The sequence below is a fragment of the Stegostoma tigrinum genome, chromosome 4, assembly GCF_030684315.1.
Source record: "Stegostoma tigrinum isolate sSteTig4 chromosome 4, sSteTig4.hap1, whole genome shotgun sequence".
NCBI lineage: Eukaryota > Metazoa > Chordata > Chondrichthyes > Orectolobiformes > Stegostomatidae > Stegostoma > Stegostoma tigrinum.
In genome coordinates, this window is record NC_081357.1 from 120,594,915 (window position 1) to 120,609,425 (window position 14,511).

The following is a 14,511-nucleotide window of genomic DNA, read 5'->3' on the forward strand; positions in this document are numbered from 1 at the left end:
CAGATACAGCATCTGTTTCTATGCCATTATCATGAACCAGTTCACAGCAAAATAGATGACATTGATGTTACATGAAATGGGCACGTTTATCAAATAAATCCTGAGCACTTTAAATTAAATTACTATAAAAATGAAAGTGACAAAAAGATAGGGGCCAGTCAGGTTCTTCAGCTGTTGGTTCAGTTTGCAATTGGTTAGAAGGGTGGTTAGTCACTAACATATTCATGAGGCTTCAGATGTTCCTTAACACGACTAGAACACTATATACAGATAGATAACCAATACATAAAAGATTAATACAAAGATCTCTAAACAAACATCAAAAACAAATTTCAAACTGTTTTCCAACAGTTCATAGATGCTAGATTTCAGACCAATCTTCAATTACTTCAATCACTCCTCCCAGTTTCTTTTCCTCCCAACAACAGAGACAATTTTATGACTCATTTTCAAGTCTGCTGGTAAGAAACTTCACAATTCTGACAGCATACACTTTTCAGCTTCCTGGTTTGGAAACCTCACACTAAAACACTTAAGATAAACTGACTTATCTTAGTTCAGGGGAACCAAAGTGTGAAGCTGGATGAACACAGCAGGCCAAGCAGCATCTCAGGAGCGCAAGCGCTGACGTTTCGGGCCTAGACCCCTCATGAAGGGTCTAGGCCCGAAACGTCAGCTTTTGCGCTCCTGAGATGCTGCTTGGCCTGCTGTGTTCATCCAGCTTCACACTGTTATCTTGGATTCTCCAGCATCTGCAGTTCCCATTATCACTGGTTCCCCTGAACTGACTTGATTCTCCTGCTCAGGGAAACTATTTCACGTCCTTAACTCCAATCTTGAACCTCTGTTCTGAAGTCAAAACTAAAGTGCTACTCTGTCTTAAAGAAGACAGAACATTTTCTGTTAACACTACAGGAGCTCTCCTAGGCATTTTATTGCAGTCACATGCTTTCTTGAAACTAATGTACTTACATCACTGTTCCAAATGGCTTTCTAACTACCTCTATAGAATTGATCCACATCTACATGTCTCACTTCGGCAATTCAAACCCCATAAGATATCATACATACTTTGTCCAATTTTCAAGACATATTGACACAAAGAAAAAATGAACAAGTATCCTTAAGAGGCATCTCTATTTCCTAACAAAAATTCTCATAACTATTTCTGATATAGTAACAGTAATAACATGCTTACATCGCATCAGACTTTCAAAATTATATCCGATGCAAGGTCGATTTTGATCAAAGAATTCAGTTTCTTAATAAATCATCACTATGACATTGTGCTTGCCAGCCACATATTTATGTTAACTAAATGGCTGTAGCATGAACGAAAATAAATTTTTCTGTCAAAAAATACTTCAAAAATAAAAGGATCAGAATCCTTAAACAATAATCTCTTTGGAGTTTCTGAATGTGTAAATTTCAACCTTTTGTAAATGTTCAGGGGGGCTTTCTCCATGATCGAATAATTCTTTTCAATATACGGCTAAGTTTTGAGAAAAATAACTTACTGTCCATTCAATCCAATTGCATTGACATGCAGTAAAACAACACCCGCACCAAGGTCACTGGCATCACCAGTTAGCTTGAAAGGATTCTCATAAGTCAGTTTTGTAAAACCATTGTAATTTTCACCATAGCTTTGAAGTTGTCTAACATTATTTTGTCCTTTGACAATAAAATTCTAAAGGTGTCATTTCGGTTCTGAAATACCGCCATCACTGCCAAAATACAAGATTTTGCATTGGGCTCAGGAAATTCAGTTCTCGCTTCACTCGGTGCTACTAGACTGGTTTCACAGTGCTGCACAAGTAAGTCACTAGCAATTTAGCAGATTCACTTTGGGCTAGATAATGATCAAACTGATGAAACAGGTCATTCAACTGATTTGACTTCTACTTGTAATCCTTGCAAGTGTGGAAACAGACCCTTTGGTCCCACAAGTCCAGTGATCCTCACAGCATCCTCACAACCTACCTAATCTACACATCCCTGAACATGACAGGCAATATAGCATGGCCAATCCACCTAGCCTGCATATCTTTGGACTGTGGGAGGAAACCAGAGCATCCAGAAGAAAGCCACACCAACAGAGGAGAATGTGCAAACTCCACATTGTCACCCAAGGGTGGAATCAAACCCAGGCCCCTGGTGCTATGAGGCAGCTGTGCTAACCACTGAGCTACCTTGGCACTAGCATAATGAAAACAGGCTGCTGTTTCTAATGTTCTTTCCAGGTTCACTGAACATAGCCAATCAAATGCAAACAATCTAGTTACATAATCCCTAAATGATTTTCTTGTTTAATCTTCAGAAAGTTGCTGGTTTAATTTCCATTTCAAACAGCACTACTTTGCATTGATAAAGCCTATCTGGTGATCCAAAAGCTTTGGCTGTATCATTCAAAGAAACTTGGCAATATCCTACTACAAAGACAATCTTAGTGATGAACCATGCTTGTCTAACTAGTGTTTTTAAAATCAACTGAACTGGCTTGCCTACCTCAGATCCATATTTCAGTTTCTTTTATTTTTACTGGCTGTTCTACCTATCTTGGTGAGGCTGATACTTTTGAACCAACTCCAAGATAAAAAATCAATTCCTTCAGTGTAATCTGTTGTATGACTTCGAGTTACGAGGTCATGCTTTAATTCATGGTAAATAATGGGACCAGTTTGTCACCTCTATACCTTCAATTCGTAATTGACTTCATTACCTCTTCTGTATGAAAAATTATGTCAACCTGTATTAATGACTGTTTTGCTCCATTGTTTCACTGTATATTTACTGGTTTACCTCCTTGATTTGAAGAATAAGGTTCAGAATACCGTTTAAGATAAAATATTCAGAACATCCAATGGTCTGATTCTCTTCATCAATGGTCAGAAAAAAGATTTCTGTACTGAGTCATCTTTTCCTTTACAGAAGATTCTCAAGAAGTATTTTCTCTCTGTACCACAGCAACAGCTTTAATATCCATCTCCTTTCTTATGCATCCTTTTCTAATGGGTTTTTTGTTTCTGAAATCAGTCTACTTGTTCCAATTCATGTTAATATGTCCAACCTTATTACAATTGAAGCACATTGTCTTTACATCTCTTTCAGGTTCTAGCCTTTCTCCCTAAATACTTTAGGATCCTGTTTGCTCCCCTAATTTAGTACTTTCTCCATCCCGACTATTTCTAAACCTCCAATTTCCTTGTGGATGTCCATATGACCATTTCACCATATGTAAATGTCTGTGTTAGATATCATAAGTATCTGCTAGAACAGCTGTCTCTCACATGTTTAATACATGACACTCATCTAAATAAGTATTAAGATTTACTTGTGTGCTATTTTTGAATTCTTATATAATCTATGATTTCCCCAAAGTACTCACTTATTGTTCTTTGAGTTCATTAATTGAAACCACTGATCCCATACTATTTCTTATAACAAACTGAGTTCTATCTTCAGCTCCTAAACTTTAATTGATAAACTCAGTGTCAGCATACGCATTCAGAATATCTTTTTCAAACGGTTTCACAGGTCATAGATTGTTCTCCTGCCAAACTGGTGTATGCAAATCATTTCTATTCCTGTCAAACGATGACCAGCTTCTTCCTCGCTATTATCAAACTTATGAATGGATCTCTCATATCAGAACTGACCTTTCTCTGCACCTTTGCTGTAGCTGTAATACTATATTCTGCATTCTGTTCTATTACCCTGTTATATTTATGTAAGGTGTGATCTGTCTGATAAGCATGCAAAACAATATTTTTCACTGTATACTTTTCACATGGTTCATGTGACAATAATAAATCAAATAAAATTACTCTTGTGACTTGATCTGCCCAACTACTTTTCAAACAAGGTGAAATTTCCTTTGGCTCGGTCCTCGGTAACTATAGGCACTAAACACCGATCTCTGGTTAAATCAAATTACTTACTGGAATCAGAACCAATCTCTATGCTACTATCCCTTCTATTTTCTTTTATCCTAAACTGATCGCTCTTTGAAAATCAAACTTTGTCAATTCCATTTCTATTGCTCTTTTCTCTTAATTCTCTTTTTCAATTGCTCTCTTTTTCCACTCTATTTCAAGAGTTATTTTAATTTCATTTTTAACTGAATCTTATTTAATTCTAGCTGAGACATCTCAATTTCTCTCCTAACTCTAAATGCTGGATAATCACTAAGCATCTTATCTTTAAGAGATCCTGTTTTTGATTTTAACTTCATTCTATCGTAGTGTAATCTTACTTAAACACTTCGAAAAAAAATCCACTGCTTTAGCTTCCACTCCCATACAAAGACTTAGCAATATACAAAGCCATCTTGAAAATCCAATTTGTGCAGTAAATGTCACTACAATATTCTTATTTCACATGTAGAACCTCCACATGCCTATTTCTTTCAAGAAGGTGGAGATCCCTCTTAAGTTCAATGCATTCAAATCCCAGACAACAGACCCTCACTTTGCTGTGATCTCAGGTGATAGAATATTGGACAAGTGAGATCCCAGGACGAAACCTGCACTGACAGATTGGGTGTTTAATTTTTGTAGTTGTCACTGAAACATATTCACAAAGAAGTTTTCAGATGTTCTTTAACAGTAGAACATGTTTATTCTTTTTCTTTTGTGTGATAAACAAAACTATATATCTAGACGACTGTTAGAAAGATCTTAATGAGGGCCCTCTTGTGGCACAGTGATAGTGTTCCTACCCTCAGTTAGGGTCCTGGTACCAGTCCCACCTGCTCCAGAGGTGCATTGAAACAGCTCTGAAGAGGTTGATTAGAAAAAAAAAGTAAATCTTAATAAAAGCATCAATAAAGTTACAATTTATTTCCAAATACTATTCTTTTGCAGATACTAAATTCCACAGAAATTTCACTCCTATCTCAACTGTAAGTTTTAATTAACTAACTATCTCCTCTCTCAGTTTCTATCTCTTTGTATTAGAGACAAATTTATGATTCCTTTCTGAATTTACTGTTACGTACCTTTTATAATTCTGATAGTGCAACATTTTCAATTTTACTAACTTGAAGATTTTTATCCAAGCTCTCCTGGCTTTGAAACTTCAGTTTAAAACCTTTCAGTTAATGTGACTAGATCCCTGAACTAACTCGATTATCTCCCTGGGAGAAAAAGTGTTCTACATTCTGAGATGAGACCTTAAATCTTCTGTATTGCATGGCCAACTTATTTTCACCTACTCAGTATCCCCTTTATCAATTTTTTTTCTTCCCTGACTTATCATCAATCATCACTTTGTTTGCCTAACTTTGTCTCGCACTCTCTGACCTCTGTCTTCGCCTGGCCATGCATTCCTTGAACACCCCTCACCGGACACAAAACACTAACTCTGCTTTTTCTCCACAGATGCTGCCAGACCTATTGACTTTCTCCAATAATTTCTGTTTTGGTTTCTTGAATCTTCTATTCTGAAATCAAAACTTACAGAACATAATAGGTTTAGTCTGTCATAAGCTCAAGAGCATAAACTTTTCATCCATTTACATTACAGGGGTTCTTGCCAGGCACTAGAATGCAATCACATGCTTTCTTGGAATTGATATGGTTTGACTATTGTTCCAAATGACTTTCTGATCTATTTTTTAAAATATTCTACATCTTTCATCACCTTATAATTTAAGAAGCATGCACATTGCACTAAATAAAAATACATAGCCTGTCCAGAAGTTTGGAAAATTGCATCTATTATCATCGGAAATATTTTCATGGCTTGTTCACATTCGACAAATTGCTCTTGATCGATAATTATATCGCTAATCCGAAACTGAAAAAGACACAAATTGGAAAGCAACTACTTGAAGGGAAAACACTGTAGATTTAATGCATAACAAGCAAATGTGGAGCATGTGGTATAACTTCAATGGTCTGAAAATAACATGCTGTTTAAAGTTTATTATCTATCATGTTGCAGCATTACTTGAGAAGAAATCAGGTTCTCTGGAGAAGTCCAAATGTTTGACATATTTCATTTGTACACTATAGATAAAGGAACAGATTTGAACCATAAATGCAGGTAATTTATTTATGCACTAAAGAGAAAAATGCCACAAGTTAGTCAGTGGTCCTCTTTACTTTGATAGGAGAATGGATATGCTAACTTTTAATTTGCTAGATACAAGGTGGAAGTTTATTATTAGACCTCTTAAGACATAGACAATAACGTCGTCACAGCAGGAAGCCACCAGACACTAAATATGACCCGACTCCCTTTTCACCTCCAAAACTGGACAGCCTCTGTAGTATTCACAGCTGCAATATTGACCGGCTTAAGTTTTACATAAGGATTTGACTGGCTGAGAACAGTTGCAAAATGGATGGCTGATACATATTTTTACTGAAACTATGAGTCTTTTTTAATGAGAAATCTCATAACAAGAGACTGTATCTTAAAACATTTTTACATCTCATGGTACAATCTAGATAAAAATAATGCAACTGCAATCTAAAATACTTTCAGGTTTTCATAATAAAAGCACTCAATATTAGTTCAGACGTCATGCCAAATAACTTTTAAAAATGACAACAGAATACCTTCACTAATAAGTGTAACAATCTGCAGCTACAGCAGTAACACCATATCCTGCATTCTGTTGTATTACCCTGTTGTACTTAAGTAAGGTATGATTTGTCTGATTAACTCTATCCTCTATTACTTTAGGCACTAAACACTTATTGGTAGTTAAATTACATCACTTACTGGAATCAGAATCAACCCCTAAGCTAGTACCCCTTCTATCTTCTTTTATCCTAAACTGCTCCCTCTTCAGGAGGTCAGAGTTTTGAGGAAGGGACCCGAAATGTTAACTCTGCTACACAAATGCTGCCAAACCTGCTGAGCCTTTCCAGCAACTTCTGTTTTTGTGCCCGATTTATGGCATCCACAGTTCTTTTGATTTTTATAAGTGTAATTCAAGCATGTTCAGATTTTCATAACTTGATGCCTCATCATAAATAGATGCTACAATAGAACAGTACCCTGTTACATGACCCACACAAGTTCTACTTTTAAAAAAATGTTCACTGATAACAAATAGCATTCCTTAATAACAATAAATATACTTACTAAGCTACCATTTAAACCATTCCTTGTTTAAATAAAAAGGACAACATAATGAGCAAACACACTGAAATACAAATATACAACATCACAGAACTGTGGGATACAGATGGCTTTTATTTTGCTGAGTAACTGAAATGCAGCTGGATTTTGACAGATGGCAGCAAAGTTGCCCTGATTGCTCAGTACCCACTGACAGCTAACAAGTGTAATGGTGGTAAAGGAATGTTGAACAACACCTAATGATTCTCAGTCGGTGTGCTGCAGTGGGGTGAATGGATGGGTAGATAGCAAGGATTAAATAAAAGAATAGAGAAAAACCTCAAGCAAATATACGAAAATATACGAGTATGTTGTAAAAAATGATGCACTTTAAAATTATTTCCCTATAAGTAAAACCCAATTTCATATACAAGTTGTTGTAGAGATAGTAGGAACTGCAGATGCTGGAGAATCTGAGATAACAAGATGTAGAGCTGGATGAACACAGCAGGTCAAGCAGCATCGGAGGAGCAGGAAAGCCTGATGTTTCAGGCCTAGAAGAAATAAAGTGTCTACGCCCAAAACGTCAGCCTTCCTGCTCCTCTGATGCTGCTTGGCCAGATGTGTTCATCCAGCTCTACACCTTGTTATTTCATATACAAGTTTCTCAATAAGCCACCAGTTATTTACAATCAATTTGCCCCATCAAATGCAGTACCAAACCTAACTACCAGAGGTCAGTATAGATTTACTTACCAATTTTTCATAACCAAATTTAGTGCTGAGGTTTGCCCAGGTTTTCTAGTAAGAATCAGAAATTTACATGGAAATATAACAAGATTATTATCTGGCTTTCTTACAGAACCAAATCTTTTAATGGGATATAAAGAATCTTCATTTATGAAATACTATACCTTCAAGCACTTCTACATCTTTCCATGAAATATATAACTGTGCTCTGAATAAATATGAAAGTACAAGGGGGCTTCTGAAATGATGTGTAGAATTGTCCCCCAGTAAAGCTGCTTTACCTTGAATCATATTTTTGCATTTCTTAAATAGATAAATATACCCAAGTGTTGAGTGCACCTCCCCAAGGTGGCTCACAGGGATAGCTGCATGATCAGTTGAGACAATAGCTTGTCATGGTAAAAGGTGCTGCACATCAAATACAAAATTTTTAACAAGACTTATGATTTCAGAGTAGAAAAGGATTTTAAGAAGTCTGCATTCTTTCTCCTAATTATGCTGCTGAAACCTTACTTTGAAATTTGTACACGTGGGCCTCAGGTGAAGGTAAAGTTTGCCAGTGATGCATTCTGCATTAATCAACAGTTATATCTGAATACTGGTTACTTGTGAATAGTAGCAAGCAACATTTCACATATCCAACAAGTTATTGACCAAAGGAGATAAGTGGAAATAATTGATAATATATTACATGTATTTAAGTGCATTTCTTACACAATCAACCTTTTCAGATGCACCATGCCACTCATTCGCCACTGAAGTGTGCAGATTTATTATTCATCCTTAGGCATTACCAGCTGCCTATGCTTTCTTGAATTGTTTTCTCGAGCATATGTAGTGTTAAACGCTAAATGGAAACACTAACAGTGCCAACTGGTCAAACCAGAATGGTTGTAGATTTTATTGCCTGAAAAAAGAAAGACTTTTGTAGTGGGATTCTGTCAACATTTTACCAAGGTGGGTTGCACAATGTAAATCTGTAGACTGCATACAAAGAATGAAAGGACACAATACAGGTAGGATGAAAAACAAATTAAATGAGGAACAAAAAAGGAGGAAGAACCAGGAAAGTAAAAAAGCTTAGAAACTATGGTAAGTTTAATTCAACGCCAAAATGTATGAAACTTATTTGTTACACTGCACATTTACCAGCGATGATTCTTCAATTAGAACAATCTATTCCAATGTTATTCTTCTGCTTCATGTTTCATCCCTCTCCCTTTCTTCATTAATTCCCCTCTGAATGATACCATACATTCCCTGTCAATGGCCATTTGTGGTTAAATGTTTCTTCCAACGTTCCCTTATGGTTTTCATGTGAACGTGCTGAATCCATGCTTTCTCATCGTGGCGTGTCAAGCAGAGGAATGACTTTGTGTGTTTGGTCTTTAAAAGTGTTTGTGTTGAAACCCTCAATTAGAATTCTTCGAGTTCTCTCCATTCCAGTAAAACAAAATTCAAGTCTTTTTCATAAGTATAACTGATTCTCGTTCGCTGAACCATATCAGTGGATTTTCACTTGACCATTTCCACAGCTCAATTAACTTTCTTTTAAAAAGGACCTGAAATTATAGTTGAATATTCTAAAATATAGGTTTTCCACATTTCAGTGGCATTATAGTTTTAATAGTGAAAAAAATAAGAATTTCAAAATAATGTAGATGTTATAGAAGAATCTCTACAGTGCAGAAACAGGCCCTTCGGCCCAACAAGTCCACACCAACCATCAGAGCTTCCCACCCAGACCCATCCCCCTATAACCCACCGAAGCTAGGCATCCCTGAACTATACTGGCAATTTAGCACAGCCAATCCACCTAGCCTGCCCATCTTTGGAATGTGGGAAGAAACTAGAGCACCCGGAGGAAACCCACGCACACATGGGGAGAATGTGCAAACTCCACACAGACAGTCACCCAAGGGTGGAATTGAACCCAGGTCCTTGGTGCTGTGTAATAGCAAGGCTAACCACTGTTCCACTGTGCCACCCAAGTTCGAGTACTACATACATCCTTGAGTACAGGATTGGGGTTGAAATTCTAATGCTGACTTTGCCTTCCTGTACACAGAAACAAAAAAAGACGCACTTTGCTGAAATTTATGTTACATTCAATCACATGAGGAATTAGAATGCTGATGTTATTGAAGATGACACAACTGCATGATTTTCATATCAGCAATGCTGTCTAGGGTATAACACTGCAGAACTGAAATAACAGGAAAATAGTACTATACAGAATAATTGCAAAGATCATTGTTCAAGCATACACAATGTTTGTAAGCTCTCATTATAATTAGCAGTTTATAAACTAACATTAAGCTCCCTTTTAAAAGAAATATGAATAAATCAACTTCTCAAACTTGTGGACAAATACGGAGGCATTTCAGAAAATAAATACTGACTGTATATCTCAGACTGGGAATATGTATACAAAATCAGCCTTTTGTGGAGGGAGAAAAGCCTTGGAACAAAAGAGGGGTTATTTTTGGGTGAGACTCAAGCATTTACTCGGCTACCATTTCTAGACAATAATTCCAGATAATAGCCAAGGTTCACAAATGGATGAGCAGGTGGCTAAGGCATAGCCGTTCGAGCGCTACATACATTCTTGAGTACAGGACTGAAGTTGAAATTCTAATTATGTACAAAGCATACCAGACAAGCATCTGGCAGTCCAGGCTATGGAGTACTCTATAAAATCACAAAGCTGCATGCAACATTCATGTTGGCTAACAGCTGTAACTCAAAAGGAAACTGGCATGCTCTACTATAGTTTTTACTGTGAAATTAAGTCATACAACAAAAAAAAACTTTCCACCTACCTGGCAACAGCTTTGGAGAAAAATGTTCTTTGTCACACAGCCAGGTATTATGGTTTAATGCATCAGAATCTAGAAGTATAAACACATATTTTAATTAGAATTAAAAATAATATGTTCACTATACTATTAAAACGGGAAGATTTTCTGTAGGCCACCTCATTTTGACTTATTGTGAGCATTTATCACATCAAACAGGTAATACAGGTCTCTACTTGGTCTGTTACAATCAATAAACTCAGAAGAGAAAATGGGAAGAAAATTTACGACATCCTGATAATAATGCATTTCAATCCCAAGTGTGCTCAGAAGACCTCAAGCATACCAGTAGTTGCTGCATGCTCCCTCCCTTGTGACATCTGGGTACAAAAGTAACTGCAGAAGATGGACAACAGCTACATCAAATGATTCCCTTGACCTCTTCTGTCTGTACCAGTTGATGGCCAGGCGCAACCCCAAGAGGAGCTCCTTCTGAGTGCCCAATTCCTGCAGCAAAAGGTTGTCAACGATCAGGACTTTTTACCCCCACGTTAACTGAACTCTGGTGATTGAAAAGTAAACTGATGTAGTTTCGCAGGACATTCTCTTTCCTCCATAAATGTAACTAAATGTTCCTGAAACAGGAACAGAAACTGCTGCAGAAATCAGCAGGTCTGGCATCATCAGTAAAAGGTTACTGCATTCGAAATATTAAATTCGCTCCTCTCTCTACAGACGCTGACAAACCTGCAGAGTTTCTTCAGTACTTTCTGTACTTCAGAGTTCCAGCATCTGCAATTCTGTGTCTTTATTTACATGTTCCTGATATTAATTGGTGAAATAGTTAGTTAATATGTTAATAATAAGGGCGTCCTTGACCGCGTCTCCCGTATTTCCCGCAACACATCCCTCACACCCCGCCCCCGCCAGAACCGCCCAAAAAGGATCCCCCTCGTTCTCACACACCACCCTACCAACCTCCGGATACAACGCATCATCCTCCGACACTTCCGCCATTTACACTCCGACCCCACCACCCAAGACATTTTTCCATCCCCACCCCTGTCTGCTTTCCGGAGAGACCACTCTCTCCTTGACTCCCTTGTTCGCTCCACACCGCCCTCCAACCCCACCACACCCGGCACCTTCCCCTGCAACCGCAGGAAATGCTACACTTGCCCCCACACCTCCTCCCTCACCCCTATCCCAGGCCCCAAGATGACATTCCACATTAAGCAGAGGTTCACCTGCACATCTGCCAATGTGGTATACTGCATCCACTGTACCCGCTGTGGCTTCCTCTACATTGGGGAAACCAAGCGGAGGCTTGGAGACCGCTTTGCAGAACACTTCCGCTCAGTTCGCAACAAACAACTGCACCTCCCAGTCGCAAACCATTTCCACTCCCCCTCCCATTCTTTAGATGACATGTCCATCATGGGCCTCCTGCAGTGCCACAATGATGCCACCCGAAGGTTGCAGGAACAGCAACTCATGTTCCGCCTGGGAACCCTGCAGCCTAATGGTATCAATGTGGACTTCACCAGTTTCAAAATCTCCCCTTCCCCAACTGCATCCCTAAACCAGCCCAGTTCGTCCCCTCCCCCCACTGCACCACACAACCAGCCCAGCTCTTCCCCCCCACCCACTGCATCCCAAAACCAGTCCAACCTGTCTCTGCCTCCCTAACCGGTTCTTCCTCTCACCCATCCCTTGCTCCCACCCCAAGCTGCACCCCCATCTACCTACTAACCTCATCCCACCTCCTTGACCTGTCCGTCTTCCCTGGACTGACCTATCCCCTCCCTACCTCCCCACCTATACTCTCTCCACCTATCTTCTTTACTCTCCATCTTCGGTCCGCCCTCCCCCTCTCTCCCTATTTATTCCAGTTCCCTCTCCCCATGCCCCTCTCTGATGAAGGGTCTAGGCCCGAAACGTCAGCTTTTGTGCTCCTGAGATGCTGCTTGGCCTGCTGTGTTCATCCAGCCTCACATTTTATTATCTTGGATTCTCCAGCATCTGCAGTTCCCATTATCTCTGAGAAGGTTAACTGTTGTTTATCATTTCAAGCCACTAACTCGATCACAAAAAAAACACTTTTCATGGGTAAACAGTTGATCATCAAAATATCACAACAGTCAGTGGGTAAAATCATACAGAAAATCGACTTATCTAACACATTAAAAGTGGAGAGGAGAAAAGGTATAGAAGTTTACTGTCAGGTTATTTTGGTATAAACATTACATTTTAACAAAGAATTTTTCCACATACCTAGTTGTAATTATCGATTGTCTTTGGTGAAATTGTTAACTGCATTTATCACCTGATAAATTCAGAAGCCTTTCACATATTATGCACAACAGGAGTTCTTTGCAATATCGTATCTGGGCTTTTCCCTCTCCACATCATCCAAAATGACTGTTTGTTAGGCCTCATGTGCTGTAGATGTCTGAGATTGTATGGTCTGACTTTGTACTATAATTTTTCTCTGATCATCAACAGCATGGATTTCACATCAGGTATGATAGTACAATCTCGGAGAGGTAAGCTTAAATAGGCAACATTTATGTGGCTGAAGTCCAGCCATCAAGTCTGTCACAAGTTCCAGAAACTCTGGCAGCAGTTACCAACCCTACCTAATTCGTTAGTATCGAATTACGTTTCTGCCTTCCTGTCTGACAACTTTTCCTGGTCTATGGTTGCAGTCCCGCTAGTTGGGTTTAAACCATCGAAAAGCCTTAAAAATCTAGCGCACAGAATGTGTACTAATGTACAGGGTGTCTGCACTTAATGCTATCTGTTTAGTGTTATTTCGCTGTAACATTGCTAAATTATTAGCACTATAAGCTCTGATGAGTGTCATGAGATTCATATTAACATTTGTTACAATACTGCACGCCAGCATCTTACCTTACCTAAATGGTGGAATTTTGGAACAAACAGTCCTTGACCTCAGTCTTGAGGCCATTCTAAGATTGTCCCTTCCCTCAGAGACCCTAGACCATCTTCCAAGGCTGCTACCTGGTCCAGCCACTTCACAGCCCTGCAGTATTTCTATGGATCCCAACTCTAGTTCTAAAACTGATTTTTAGGGGAATAAAAAAAGTCTTTTCACTTATAGACACAATTTTCAGGAACACAATACTGACTTTACGTCATGATATAATAAGAACACCTTATTCCTAAATGATTCGAGGCCGTTGAGGTTGTTGTAAACAATCAAGTACATTTTTTAAAAACTATCATTAGGTCAACAATTTTTATCCAGGAATTTAATAATTGTACTGGGTAATACCTAATGTTATCCACACTCATTGCTACAGATCACTTGTGTGTAACCATTTTTTGGAAGTGTAATCAGTTTCATTTTTATTTTTCCATGCGATATGGACAATACTACCAAGGCCAACATTTATTTTACATCCTCAGTTGCTCCCAAGGAGATAACGCTCTCTCCATGCGCCTGATGCCCTTGCACTTTCCAAGCATTAGAGGTCCCGGATTTGGTATACGTAGTCAAAAGTTCTTGCAGTGTGCCTTATAGATGGAAAACACTGTTGACGATGATCATTGCCTGGCACTTGTTTGGTATGATTGTTACTTGCCACACAGCATTACCAGCCACAGAGTTATCCTGGTTTGCTGCATGTCGGCATGTGTTACCTTATTATCAAAGGATTTGCAAATAGTACCGAACACTGAGCAATAATCCCAATTTCTAATCTAATGAGGGAGCGAAGTCATCGAAGAATGAGCTGAAGCTGGTTCGGCCGAGACCACTGCCTGGGGCATTCCTGCAACCATGCCATTTGGGACAAAATGACTGGTTGCATTTATAGAAGACAAATGCATTTTGTGCAAATTGCAACTCCAACCCGTGGAGTGT

The 14,511-nt window shown here is 38.6% G+C and overlaps 1 protein-coding gene across 4 annotated transcripts in view; it reads right to left on the minus strand.

Moving 5' to 3' along the window:
• The window catches only part of LOC125452818 (CYFIP-related Rac1 interactor A), a 182,748-nt gene that overhangs the window by 58,533 nt on the left and 109,704 nt on the right, over nt 1–14,511 (minus strand). For all 4 annotated transcript variants that reach the window (XM_048531703.2, XM_048531704.2, XM_059645623.1 and 1 more), the window contains exon 2: nt 10,647–10,715. The gene's annotated coding sequence lies outside the window, so the exon portion shown is untranslated. The remainder of the gene's footprint in view (nt 1–10,646; nt 10,716–14,511) is intronic.